Here is a 14,935-nt window from a genome sequence, read left to right on the forward strand (position 1 = left end):
AACATTACGGAAAGGACAGGTTCCTCTGCTGACTCTGGTTTCCCATACTCTTCAGCATTACAGAAAGGACAGGTTCCTCTAGAGACTCTGTGGTTCCCCATACTCTTCAACATTACGGAAAGGACAGGTTCCTCTGCTGACTGCGGTTCCCCATACTCTTCAACATTACAGAAAGGACAGGTTCCTCTGGAGACTCTGCAGTTCCCCATACTCTTCAACATTACGGAAAGGACAGGTTCCTCTGCTGACTCTGGTTTCCCATACTCTTCAGCATTACAGAAAGGACAGGTTCCTCTAGAGACTCTGCGGTTCCCCATACTCTTCAACATTACGGAAAAGACAGGTTCCTCTGCTGACTGCGGTTCCCCATACTCTTCAACATTACGGAAAGGACAGGTTCCTCTGGAGACTCTGCGGTTCCCCATACTCTTCAACATTACGGAAAGGACAGGTTCCTCTGCTGACTCTGGTTTCCCATACTCTTCAGCATTACAGAAAGGACAGGTTCCTCTAGAGACTCTGTGGTTCCCCATACTCTTCAACATTACGGAAAGGACAGGTTCCTCTGCTGACTGCGGTTCCCCATACTCTTCAACATTACGGAAAGGACAGGTTCCTCTGGAGACTCTGCGGTTCCCCATACTCTTCAACATTACGGAAAGGACAGGTTCCTCTGGAGACTCTGCGGTTCCCCATACTCTTCAACATTACGGAAAGGATAGGTTCCTCTGGAGACTCTGTGGTTCCCCATACTCTTCAACATTACGGAAAGGACAGGTTCCTCTGGAGACTCTGGTTTCCCATACTCTTCAACATTACGGAAAGGACAGGTTCCTCTAGAGACTCTGTGGTTCCCCACACTCTTCAACATTACGGAAAGGACAGGTTCCTCTGGAGACTCTGCGGTTCCCCATACTCTTCAACATTACGGAAAGGACAGGTTCCTCTGGAGACTCTGTGGTTCCCCATACTCTTCAACATTACGGAAAGGACAGGTTCCTCTGGAGACTCTGGTTTCCCATACTCTTCAACATTACGGAAAGGACAGGTTCCTCTGGAGACTCTGCGGTTCCCCATACTCTTCAACATTACGGAAAGGACAGGTTCCTCTGGAGACTCTGGTTTCCCATACTCTTCAACATTACGGAAAGGACAGGTTCCTCTGGAGACTCTGTGGTTCCCCATACTCTTCAACATTACGGAAAGGACAGGTTCCTCTGGAGACTCTGCGGTTCCCCATACTCTTCAACATTACGGAAAGGACAGGTTCCTCTGGAGACTCTGGTTTCCCATACTCTTCAACATTACGGAAAGGACAGGTTCCTCTGGAGACTCTGTGGTTCCCCATACTCTTCAACATTACGGAAAGGACAGGTTCCTCTGGAGACTCTGCGGTTCCCCATACTCTTCAACATTACGGAAAGGATAGGTTCCTCTGGAGACTCTGTGGTTCCCCATACTCTTCAACATTACGGAAAGGACAGGTTCCTCTGGAGACTCTGGTTTCCCATACTCTTCAACATTACGGAAAGGACAGGTTCCTCTAGAGACTCTGTGGTTCCCCACACTCTTCAACATTACGGAAAGGACAGGTTCCTCTGGAGACTCTGCGGTTCCCCATACTCTTCAACATTACGGAAAGGACAGGTTCCTCTGGAGACTCTGTGGTTCCCCATACTCTTCAACATTACGGAAAGGACAGGTTCCTCTGGAGACTCTGCGGTTCCCCATACTCTTCAACATTACGGAAAGGACAGGTTCCTCTGGAGACTCTGGTTTCCCATACTCTTCAACATTACGGAAAGGACAGGTTCCTCTGGAGACTCTGTGGTTCCCCATACTCTTCAACATTACGGAAAGGACAGGTTCCTCTGGAGACTCTGCGGTTCCCCATACTCTTCAACATTACGGAAAGGACAGGTTCCTCTAGAGACTCTGGTTTCCCATACTCTTCAACATTACGGAAAGGATAGGTTCCTCTGGTGACTCTGCGGTTCCCCACACTCTTCAACATTATGGAAAGGACAGGTTCCTCTGGAGACTCTGCGGTTTCCCATATTACACTTTATAGGGATTTTGACCCCTTCATTAGTGGGTTGAAGTTTTTGTGTTTAGTGCACAGTTAGCATTTGAGGTGGTATATGTAGGAATAAACATGGCTCTTGCCTTTATCTAAAATATTTTTCAATATAAAATCAGAAACAATACCAATTACATTAGGACACAACTAGCCATCTATCAACAGATAATATATCTTAGATATTAAGCAAACACTGATGACTTATTTTATCCAGGTACTTTTTTAATTTTTTTTTTGAGATGGAGTCTGCCTCCCAGGTTCAAGCGATTCTCCTGCCTCAGCCTCCTGAGTAGCTGGGATAACAGGCGTGCACCACCATGCCTGACTAATTTTTGTATTTTTAGTAGAGATGGGGTTTCACCATGTTGGTCGGGCTGGTCTAAAATTCCTGACCTTGTGATCCGCCTGCCTTGGCCTCCCAAAGTGCTGGGATTACAGGCGTGAGCCACTGCGCCCAGCCTTATCCAAGTACTTTTCTATGTTCTTGCCATGCAATAACTTTTAATCCTCAGAACTCTCCTATGAGGATGGCTCATTAAATACTTTGTCCAATACTCCACAACGAATAACTATCACAGCAGGAATCACACCTAGGCAGTTTGCATCAGGGGCTGTGCTTATAATCTCTCTCTCTCTCTCACACACACACACACACACACTCTTCACGTTGTCATTCACATATGAAAAGGGTCCCCCAAAGAACTGTTTTCCCCAAAGTGCCTCCCTCCCTGACCAGTTCTTCAGTGTGACCGTGAGCATGCAATGAGAGATGCTAACTGGCACGAAGGACATGACCAACAGTTTTTAATCAGTGCAAAGTGGATTGACCAATATGGGGTAAAGAACACTGGTGTCATTAACACCACACTTTTGCCAGACAAATCAACTTGTTCAGCCATGGAGGGGGAGAAAAGACACTTAACCAAGAGTCAGAAGGCAGAAATTCAAATCCTAACTATATGATTTATTCAGGTCCCCTTAATTTCTATCAGCTTTCTCATCTTAAAATAGGAATAATAACTAATGTCACAGGAATCCTGTGAGGATTAAATGGAATCATGTGTACCAAAGATCTCTGCAAACTTTAAAGGCCAAAATAAAAGTAACCTAGTATTGCTACCATTCATGCATCAAAAACCAACTGTAAGTGAATTCGTGGGCCAGGTGCGTCATCAGCTGTGCTGCCATGCCAGAGACTGGGTAAGCAACCTTACAGGAGAATAGTCTTCAATTGTTTTAGGATAGAAAGTATTTTAGTTAGAAAAAATAGAGAAACATTCTAAGATTTGTGCTGCATAACTTAAGAAACATGAAAGCAGTAGGCAGAGAGGGCTGACACAATATAGTAACAGTACACAATCGTGATTATCTCCCAGAACCAGGGCACAGGGCTCCAGGGCAAGAGGGGAAAGCGCTTCTTTAAAGCCACAGCACTGCACTACGTAACACGGTGGGAAAATTCCAAACACTGATGATGGGCCGTAGTCAGGACAGACAAAGATTTAGCTGAATTTTATTCTAAACAAACAACTGCTTTATTTTCTTGCTTCTTAATTTTTAGCATATTAACTCCAATCCCAGAAATGTTTCAGTTACAGTCCAAAAGCATAATGTTCTTGCTTACATAACTGCAAACATCTATAGAGTTAAAGAATTCCTGGTGATGTAAAAAGTCAAATATACAAATAATTTTAATTATATGTATATTTAAAAAACTAGAAGAACATAAAGTAAGTGTATATTACAGCTGTTGGGGTGGAAGGACAACATTTGGACTTGACAGAAAAATCACAACGGTGAACACACTAAGTTCTTGGCCATAAAGAAATATACATCTTCTATAAGTTAATAAATAAAAGATAAGAAATGTAAAAGCCAAACAGGAAGTCTGCAAATATATTCAAAATGTCAAAATACAAATAACTTTATTATATAAACAGCTCACAAAAATCAATCCAGAAAACGCCAAGAGCTTCAAAAAAAAATTGAGAAGGTATAAGCTTACAGTTCACAAGAGAGGAGATGCAACCAACCAACGAACATAAGGACAAAACCCAACCTCAGAGAAACATCAACTAAAAGAGGTTCCACCGCTGGCCTATTAACAACACAAGATACTTAACATGATCTCAAAGGCTCATAGTTGTCGGCTGAATCTGTACACAGCTCCCACGCATCGCTGGCAGCAGCACAACTGTTCCAATACTCTGAGAAATAATTCGGCCACATGTGTCAAAGCCTTAGACATGCTTCCACAGTTTGACTCAAAATGTATTCTTGAAAAGTGAACAATGACTAAAATAATTCAAACCATGGGGATTGCTATTAGGCATGAAGATTCCCATAACTGCAAAAATGTATTACAGCAAGACGGCGAAAAAAATGGAAACATCCACAAAACATCCAGTAAAATGTGAAGGTTCAGTCAAGGAAACTATGCAGCCAGTGAAACATTATGAAAAACATGCGAAACCAAGAGAATACTTACAACAAATTAGTGAAATAGAAAGACATACGAATAAATAAATAGGCAGATAGGTATGAACAGACAGATGTACAGAAAAAGTTCCTAGAAGGAAGTATTCTAAAATGCCAAATGGTTTATTAACAAGGGTAGGATTATCAGAGATTCAATAGTTTATCAAAAATCACAGCTATTAAGTGAAAGAGGTGGGATTCAAAACCAGACCCTTGCTCTATGCTATACTCCGGATGACTACTTTTTTTTTTTTTTTAGTATTTATTATGGAAATCTTAAACATACATAAGAGAGACTAGCATAAGGAACCTCCAAGTTCCCATCACCCAGCTTCAACATTCTGTCTCTCGTTTTAGCTGCCTCTCCCCTTCAACATACTTTTATGTTGTTTGTTGAGGGAGCTCTTTAAAGCATTGTATCATTTCATCCATAAATGATTTAGTTTGTATCTCTACAAATGACATTGCACCCAGCCCCAGGTCAGTTTTTCCATATGGTCTAAAAGTTATTTTACAGTTGATGTGTTAGAATCAGGACCCAATCAATGTTTCCATTTAAAAAAGAAGAACAAAAGCTACCTTCATACAAACAAGGGCCTATGCTTATATGAATACAGAGAAAGGGCTAGCAGGATGCACACCAGGGGTTAATTATCCTGAGAATGAGATTGGAGAAGGGTGGAGGGGCCAGGGAAATTGTGCCTTTAAATATTTTTATATTGCCTTCCCTGTGGCAATAAGCATGTATATACATGTTTTAGAAATGTAGGTAGGCCTTAGACCACACAGAAAAGCCCATTTCCAGAGCCCTGCAGGGCAGCTGCTGGCTGGAGATCCAGGCAGCAGAGGGTCTCCTTAAGAACGCCGACCACATGAGGCTTCCTCTTGGCAGCTCTGAGTTATATGCATTTTTTGGGGGTGGGGGTGGTGCTCATTTCTCCTGTAAATTAACTATCTTAAGAAAGTGATTATAACAAATGATAGTATCCTTTACATTAAAGAAAAAGGGATGAAAAAAAATTACTGTGCCAAGCTCTCTGCCAGCAATCTTCAGTGGGCTTGCCTGGGCTCGTCATCATATTCTTTCTTCACTCTAGTGTCTAGTCCAGTGCCAGACACTCAGTGAAACGGTGGCCGGGCTGACCAGATCTGGGGATGCACGGCCTCTTCTTTCATCTCCTCAACAACAGCAGCAGAGACCTCAAAGGCTGTGTGAAATTCCTGCCATAAGAAGCTATAAGATGCGGCTTCTGAGAGGGGTGTCAGCTAGATTTGTTTCACAGGACAGATGCCATTCCTTGATTCTGTACTGTGTGCCATGCACACTGTCTTTTAAACCAATAAATCTGGTCACAAGAGCAACTGCCAAAACCACTATAAAACCTGAGTGCCCTAATTACATCCTAAAAGGTCACAATCAACCCGTGACAGCTCCTCCTGATCTTCAATACAATTCATGCTAAGGAAAACAATCAGATAAATCCAAATTAACCAAATATCTAAGCAGAACAACTCCTTTTCTATGGGTCACCTTGGGTGACAAGAGGTCCAGTTCAAATCTGACCTTTAACTGAAAGGTCCAAGAGGTGAAAAGTTTGATATTCTATTACTGCTTCCACACAGAATTACACGAAAACCAGAAATTCTAATTTGTAGGTGCACATCTTTAATGCTGTGTCTCCTTTCTCCCCCCACCAAAGAAGTATTTTAAATGTTTAAACCAAAATGAGTTTTGCCCCTAATAAACTTTAAAATATTACTAAGATATTTATAATGAAAGTTACCAGAGAAACTTGTTTTTCAACTATCCTTTAGTCCTATAAAAACTAGGCCAAAACTCATTTAAGCTTGATTTTTCCATTTAAAAAATCCAGCCATAAAAGAGAATGGGATAGTACTGAGAATATATAAAACAATTCTAACTTTTCAGTTCTAATGAAAAGTCCAAATAAAGGTAGTAATCTTTTTCTTAAAGATAACCTTGTTTTCACAGAAATGCACTTGGAAATAGGGTTTTTAAAGTGCTGTCAAGGTACTGTGGTTCCACAGATACTTTGCTTCTCTGCCCTTGCAAGAGAATCAACTGCTCTGGAGGATAATTCCCCCTTTAGTTACCAGAGAGCAAAACCCTGGTCCTTTTCCTGCTCACTGCTAACCCCTGGAGGATTTTGCCCAGTAAAAGCTAAGGTAGAAATGGAGGGAATCTGTTCAATCAGGATTTATTCATTTAGAGTTCTACATCGAATTTTAAACAACCAATTAGCACCGGCATTGGTGAAACTCCAGAAGGGCTGGGAACAGGAACCTGCATGACACAGCACTGCAGGAAAGTGCTGGTGACTAACAGCCAATCACACATAGGGCACTTCTATCCAACACAAGCGTAGACCATTCCACAGTTCCTATTAAATATTTCCGAGTTTCTTTCTTTTTTTTTTTTTTTGAGATGGAGTCTCGCTCCATCACCCATGCTGGAGTGCAGTGGCAGGATCTGGGGTCACTGCAAGCTCTGCTTTCCGGGTTCATGCCATTCTCCTGCCTCAGCCTCCCGAATAGTTGGGACTACAGGCACCCACTACCACGCCCGGCTAATTTTTTTTGTATTTTCAGTAGAGACAGGGTTTCTCTGTGTTAGCCAGGATGGTCTAGATCTCCTGACCTCGTGATCTGCCCGCCTTGGCCTCCCAAAGTGCTGGGATTACAGGTGTGAGCCACCGCGCCTGGCCCCGAGTTTCTAAAATACAAGTTCATTTCCACACATGATTACTTGACTATAACCATCATTCATCAGTATTTTTTCCTCTCTCTCGCTCTCCAAAGAATTTTCACTTCCTAGGTAAAAGTCATACAGTAATGACTAACAATACTATGCATATATTATGTCATAATTGACATAAAAGGCCACATATATGATTCCACTTATATGAAAGTTCAGAATAAGTAAATCCATGGATGCAGAAAGCGGGAAAGGATTGATAATGGATTCAGGGTTTTCTTTGGGTGTGATGAAACTGTTCTGGACTTAGATAATGGTGATGGTTGTACAACTTTGTGAATAACTGTGCTTCAGAATTCCTCTGAGCATTAGTTTAACATCATTAGCACCATAAACACAGAACCCCAAAAAACTGAACACAAAAAGAAATACAAGATGGTATCATTTTTTAAAAAGTACCCAACATGACTAAATTCCTGAAGTCTGATTCCAGATCAGCTGAGGCAAAGGTACACCAGGGCCAGGAGTGAAAAGGTACCAGGAGGGTAGGAGAAAGCTTTACCCTTGCAGTGATGGAAACAGAGCTCAGGTATTGAAACCCAGGGTGAAGAGTAGCAAATAAAGCAGCAGAACAACTCCAAGCTAAACAGATTGACCTTGCGGGAAGATGTGAGTGGCCTAGACTTTCTAATCCTTGACAAACATCAACACCACCAACTCCATTCCAGCAAGACTGCCAGGAAGACATGAAAATAAAGAAGCTAAACAATGCAAAATCCCAAGTGATATCAAGAGTCTACATATGTTTATTCAAATAACAAAATACTTGACCATCTCAACAAGAATGTTCAGGAATGAGAGAGGAACAAAATCAAGAAAATATTACTAAGCTATTCATAATGAAAGGATTGGATAAAAAGATATTCTCCTAAATTTATACTATTACATAAAAACAAAGTTTCATTTGTCTCGACTTGTCAAATCTTTAGGATGAAATAAACCAATATCACCGCTGACAAATATAATAACTATGGTAAACAGGCATGCCAAAATCAATGCAGAGTTTCAGAAAAGGTCAAGAAACCAACCGTCAGCTTAAATTGGTTAATTTCATTAAAACTGTTAAACATGACAGGATGTCACTAACTCCCAGGTTCTTTTACATGAGCAAAGTTGGATTAATTTGACCCAAATTTTGTATAATAGCTTTTCCAATTTCCAAAAATACATCAACTTTGTCACTGATCTTACAAATTCTGCTTTCCTTCTCTAGCTCTATCTCAAAAGAAACTTCTCGAAGGCCATAAATCTTGACATAGTGAAAGCAAAATAATCACAGCACTCAACAGTGCCGTTAACATTTCTGAGCCTCGAGGGATTAAGCAGGCAGATGCTATGGAAAGTGCCTGTCAGGAGAGGACAGCCCAGAGTTCAGAACGCACCACAGCTGCGAAGGATTGAAGCTGCTAGCTATGGAATCAAGCTCAGGAGAAACTCTGGGCACAATTCCGGCATCCGAAATAAATTAAAGTAAACAGTGTTGCTCGCTCTCTCATCCACCCTGTTAGCAGCCTCTCGGCTGAGCGGGAGACCACACACTCGGACCACACAGCGCCAGCTGAACTCACTCGCACGCAACATCTACAAGCTGTCACTCTGCAGCAGCCCAGAGAGGGAGAAGGATGAGGTTAGGGAGGGGGAGACAGGACCGCAGGAGGAGGGGGAGGGGAGACAGGAGAGTCTTCCCTATGTGCAGCTGGAGAGAGTGATGTGTGGTTTGGAGAAGGGGGAGGGGTGGAATCCATAAACCTCCCTGAGAAAACAAGCTGGTCATGGCCTTGTGTAGTCTTGACCCGTACTCCCCCATACCAATTTAGTAGCTGATGAAGGATTAACAAAGCATCCATTTAACATCAATTAACCTCCTATCCATCACAGGTCAAAAGAGAAAATTACTATTACAAAAGCATTTCACTAAAATCAAGACAAAACGCCACATTTTCTTACAATTTATACTGTACACTTAAGTAAATACATTTTCCTTATAGATATACTATATTAATTTTAAACCATCTGCCTCTTTTCCTTTAATGAAGCACACAGGGATGGATTTAAAGTGTTTTCTGCAATAGAAGTCAGAAAATTTTAATTCTATAATTTTCCCATATTTAATTTCTCAAATTAAAACTGTGGCACAATTTTAATTTTCCAAAATATTTACTACTAGAAAAAAAGACAGTAAGTTGTCATTTTTCACAGAACTTCAGACTAAAAATACACAGAAAAAGTTAGCAGTAATAATATAAAGAAAAAAATCAGAAATGAAACCACAACTGAAAGTAGTTTTAGAATCATAAAAGCAGTACTTTTTACTATTTAGTAATGAAGAGTTTCGCTGATTTCAACAGCAGACAAGAAATCTGAACAAAATGAGTGATCACGGTCTCACCTTGTCATGCTCCCAGATGCTCTTCTCAGCTAGAGAAGGCCAGGAACCAGAAAAATACAGAAGTTCTGACTCACTGAAGACTAGGATAACCTCTACTCAACAGGCCACGGAAGGCCTCATGATGTGAAAACACTATTTCGCTAACAGGTCAGACTATAGAAAGGTGATTTTCCCCACAATCATTTGAAAACACACACACACACACACACACACACACAACCCTCCCAAACGTCCACCCTTCCCCATATATGACTCAACCTGGCCGCACTGGCATCACCAGGGAACAAATCAAGCAGAATCTCAGTAGCCTTAGCTGTCCAGAACCACTTTGGGTCCAGAGGACCCCCGAAGAATCCTGTTGCAGAGCTGCCTAGTGAGTTTCAACAGTAAAATTAGGCTCAGCCAACTCTCAGGGCACCCTAAAATATAATCAAAGTAGAGAATTCACCAAATCTTTCTAGAGTCAGGCCCAACCTACCCTAAGACAGACGTGTCCCTGCTGGGCTGGGTTGGGCTGGACCCAAAGGGATCGCCCAGAGATATTGGGGAAAGGGTTCGGGAAAATGGTGATTTTCTTCCCCACTTCTCTATAAACACAGACTCCACTCTTCCTGAGTGAGATCAAGAGCAAGTTACATTAGCACTGCCACAAATTCTACCATATAACAGCACACAGTGGGACAAGTCTCAGAGACAGGGTCATGAACTCTGTAATCCAGTTTTCCAAATTAATCCTCTTGCTCCTCCTGCTCCATCCCCAAATCATAGTTAACAAAAATACAAGCATGCACAGATCTGAAAGAACTCATAGGGGCCAAATTGTATAGAGTTACGGCCTGATAAGGGCAGAAGACTCGCTGGGTCTCAGAAGGGCCATTTGCAGAGGGGGAGGACTGAACAGGTAAGAAGTAATGTATCCTGCTTTCCTGGGCCTCTTTTTTTTTTTTGAGACGGAGTTTTACTCTGTCACTAGGCTGAAGTGCAGTGGAGCTCACTGCAACCTCCAACTCCTTGGTTCAAGCGATTCTCCCGCCTCAGCCTCCCAAGTAGCTGGGATTACAGGCATGCGCCACCATGCCCAGCTAATTTTTTTGTATTTTTAGTAGAGACGGGGTTTCATCATATTGGCCAGGATGGTCTCAAACTCCTGACCTCGTGATTCGCCCTCCTCGGCCTCCCAAAGTGCTGGGATTACAGGTGTTAGCCGCTGCGCCCGGCCTCCTGGACTTCTTTTTATACTTCTTTTCCTTCTCTACCTCTACAAACAAAAAATAAATGAACTACTATATATGGTTTCAAATGAAAGCATATTTGTTTATATTTTAATTCTTTTGGGAAAATAATCCAATAATTTAAACCATATAACTGATAAATGACACTTGATTTTTATTTATTTATTTTGGGAATGGGAATAAAGGCCTTCCCTCCCTCTACAATGTTTGGAGGTGAGAGATTAAGGGGACGAGAATGTGCATGAGATGACTAGGAAGCAATACTGGAAGCCAGACAAGTATATAGGGAACGCCTGACAACTTAGCTCTCAGAGGCCCCATAAAAGAGATCTGTTACATACATACCGGATTACTCAGCTGTTCTCACAAAACAAGCACTGGATTCTATCTTAATTGGAAAAATTACTTAGAGGTCTGCTTTATTCCCCCAGGAACCATAAAGCCCTCTGCCTTAGCATGCCACGTCTCTTCCTAGAGGACAAGGACTGTCACTATGTTGCACAGGGAAAGGCTGCAGGTCTAAAGGTGACTGGACTTCCAACCGATGCCACTGGACATTGATGACATGTCAAAAATGAACCAGGCCAGTGCAAATTCATCCCCCTCCATCCACCCCCAACAAATAAATGAAGACAAAAACTTCAAAGAAGATACACTACTTAATAGGAAAACAAAAGAGTTTCATACAAGAGCTATGCTATTTATTCACAAATCTATTGCCAGTAGTACCCAATGCCCTACTACTACTCTTATTAGATCTATATGCATAGATAAAAACAGTAAGTCTTAGTATTTTAGGAAGTATAGTTTTTCAGAAAAAAAGATGTCAGGGTTTTATTTTCCCAGAAAGACAGATCACCTGAACAAGACTGAAGAAATCATTATCAAATAATATTCTTTTTTTTTTTTTTTTTTTTGAGACAGGGTCTCACTCAGTCACCCAGGCTGCTGGAGTGCAGTGGTGCAATCACAGCTCACTGCAGCCTCAGGGGATCCTGGCTCAAGTGATCCTCCCACTTCAGCCTCCTGAGTAACTGGGACCACAGACATGTACCACCACACTCGGCTAACTTTTTTGTAATTTTTGTAGAAAAGGGGTCTCACTATGTTGCCCAGGCTGGTCTCAAACTCCTGGGTTCAAGCTGTCCTTCCACCTCGGCCTCTCAAAGTGCTGGGATTACAGGCATTGAGCCACTGAACTTATCCTCAAATAATATTTATTTCTATCTTTACCTAGTCCATCAAGAAGATTTGCGATACAATGACTAGTCACCCAGATCCTCAAAAGATGACAGTATTGGACTCCTATACCCCAGAAAAACAGAAAAACTAGGGCTGTGAAAAGGAAACATCCTTGGATTTATTCAGTCAAATAAATGTTTATTATACACTTGCTATGTCCCAGGCCCTACCCTGAAGAAATGACAGGAACAAGATTTTGTGACCAGAAGCTCAAGAATGACTTTGGCCTTCAGTAGAGTGATCGTAGCTGAAACCAGACAGCACTGGGATGGGTGAGAAGTTGGCTACAAACAACTATTTTAAGAAATGTGGCAGGAAAGTGAAAAAGAGAGGAATTTTAAAAGGGCAATGTGAAATCAAGGGAGGATTCTAGTTTTTTCTGTTTTACTTTATTGTTGTCTGTCTCTAAGCATGTATAAAGGCCAACAGAAGGAAGGCTTTAGTAAGACATGAACACCTGAGTGAAGTCCTCACAAAGGCAGGGGTAGATGGGATGCACAGCCCAGGTAGGGGATTGGTCTTAGCATAAATACAACCTCTTCCACTGTGACTGGGGAGGAGGAACAGTTTTTGGCAGGAAGCCCCTGCGATTCTCCACTTACATCTCTTTTATTTATGATGCAGGTGGCAAGACCACTTGCTAAGAGTGTGTGTAAATGATGTGAAAGGATGAGAGGTTTGAAAAGCGTGAAAATGCTGAAAGTACATTCTGCAGAGATAAGAAGCGGGTACTGATGAGGAAAATTCTGGAAGATTCTTTGATGGCCCAGCTGAGCTGGTGACCATGGATTTACAGGGGCACAGATCTGGATACTGTGATTTTCCCCAGCTGGCCCCAGCAACTCAGGTCAAGCATTACAGGAGGCAGAGAGTTGAGACTGCCCAAGGCTGAGAAGCTGCCAGGCAGATGCTACAGAACAACAACGATACAACTGAGCACACTGGCATGACGGTGACTGAAGATCACAGAAGCTCCTGATAGATGCAGTGGGGGTGAGTGAGACAGAGAAAGTTGAGAGACTAAAAGCAAACAGTGGGAGGCCTGCACTTTGGATTTCAGAAGTGGACCAGTTCCAACACTGAGGCAGTTCGGTGTTACTCTTTCAGCTCCCAGCACTACTTCTCTGGCAACAGTCGGATCCTCCTCCAGACAGCCCTACTTTCTCCTTCTGTCCTTTCCGGTCACTGTTAGCTTCCCTTTGCTCCTCACCACTCCTTGTATATTCCCTAATCCCCTCTGCACCTTTCTTCATTTGAGCTATCTGGCATGACTTCTGATTCCTGCTGAGACATACATCATTATCATTCACATGGGGTTTTCATTAAAATTAAACTAAACCCAAACCTGGCCTTTTGTCTCGTTTTGTCTTTTGCTAAAATTATAATACAATGAAAGTTAAATCATATGCCCTTCAAAATCACAAACCTTTAAAATGAGAAAAGGCCTTTAAAAATTCATCCATGCTTACAAATGAAACGAAGGGGCAGCCTTGTGCAAAGTGGCACTGTTAGCAAGCAGTAAAGGGAAAAAGGCCTTCAACGCTGCTTAAGATGTGCCGGGCACTAGTCTTGAAGCTCTCTGGATCCACCCTGAGCAGCTCACCTTCTCCTAAGCTGAAATCCAGCCTTCCCCAGTCCTGTGTCCAGTGTTCTCTCCATTATTGGCACCAAGATTTACTGTGGAAAATATTACATAGAAAAATTGATAAACCCAAAAACAAAAATAAAGCAAACTGGATGATGTATTTTTAGTCTGAAATGCTACCAAGGGAATTAAGGTAAAGGATGTTCAGGAAGCTTTTGAGCTGGCCTAATAAAACTTTCCAAGAAAAACAAACAAAAAGAACTGTCTAACAAATCAGTTCCAAACTCTTCTGCCTGTCAGTCAAGGCACTCCACCCATAATCCAAAATGCACTCACTTACCAGCCCCTGGGCCTTTGCTCCTGGCATGCAGCCCAGGTGTTCACACGCCTTCCTTCATCAAGCTCTTATCATCAAAGCTTCCCAATTACTCTAGCCCCAATGGATTCTTCCTACCGCTGAGCTTCTGCTGGACTTACACTCAATACTACAGAGTTTAGCTCTTAGCTCTTCTTTAATTGAGAGGGCAAAAATACCCCTTATGAATCCAGGCTAATATTATTTGATTTTTAATATATATGTCAGGTATACAGTAAGACTGGAAGATACAAAAATAATTAAAACTAATCCCGATCCAGAATGAGCTTAGTCTTTTACTGGTGTATGTAAACACCATTAATAATATTGCCCCTAACACAACACAAGTGCTATAAGACAAGTGCTAGGTGGTTATAGGATTCAGAGTTGGAAAATTTCAAGGCAGGAAGGATTTCAGAGATAATCTAACTGCATGTATTCTCTGAATACACAAAAAAGGAAACAGTCCAAAGCATCTAAGCAACTCAGCCAGTACTATGAAGGAGACCAGATTAGACCAAGGACCAGTGTATAGTTGCTTTGACACCTAAGCCAAAAATACCTTTTGACTCTGTGATTTTCAAATTGAGATCAGCCAGGCACAGTGGGTCACACCTATAGTCCCAGCACTGGGAAGCTGAGGCCAGCGGATCACTTGAGTTCAGGAGTTCAAGACCAGCCTGGGCAACATAGTAAGACCTCACCTCCACAAATAATTTTTAAAATGAGCCGAACCCAGTGGCACGCACCTATAGTCCCAGCTACTTGGGAGGCTGAGGTAGAAGGATTTCTGGAATC

The 14,935-nt window shown here is 42.0% G+C and overlaps 1 protein-coding gene across 5 annotated transcripts in view; it reads right to left on the reverse strand.

Annotated features, from left to right (window-relative positions):
- Positions 1–14,935, reverse strand: part of EXOC2 (exocyst complex component 2) — a 205,147-nt gene that overhangs the window by 187,344 nt on the left and 2,868 nt on the right. Inside the window, exon 1 of one of the 5 annotated variants that reach the window (XM_055391045.2) lies at positions 13,801–14,290. The exons of the other annotated variants lie outside the window; for them this stretch is intronic. The gene's annotated coding sequence lies outside the window, so the exon portion shown is untranslated. Of the gene's footprint in view, positions 1–13,800; positions 14,291–14,935 lie in introns of those variants that run through there. 5 annotated transcript variants of the gene reach the window in all.

This window comes from Gorilla gorilla, chromosome 5, assembly GCF_029281585.2.
Source record: "Gorilla gorilla gorilla isolate KB3781 chromosome 5, NHGRI_mGorGor1-v2.1_pri, whole genome shotgun sequence".
In the NCBI taxonomy this organism is placed as follows: domain Eukaryota; kingdom Metazoa; phylum Chordata; class Mammalia; order Primates; family Hominidae; genus Gorilla; species Gorilla gorilla.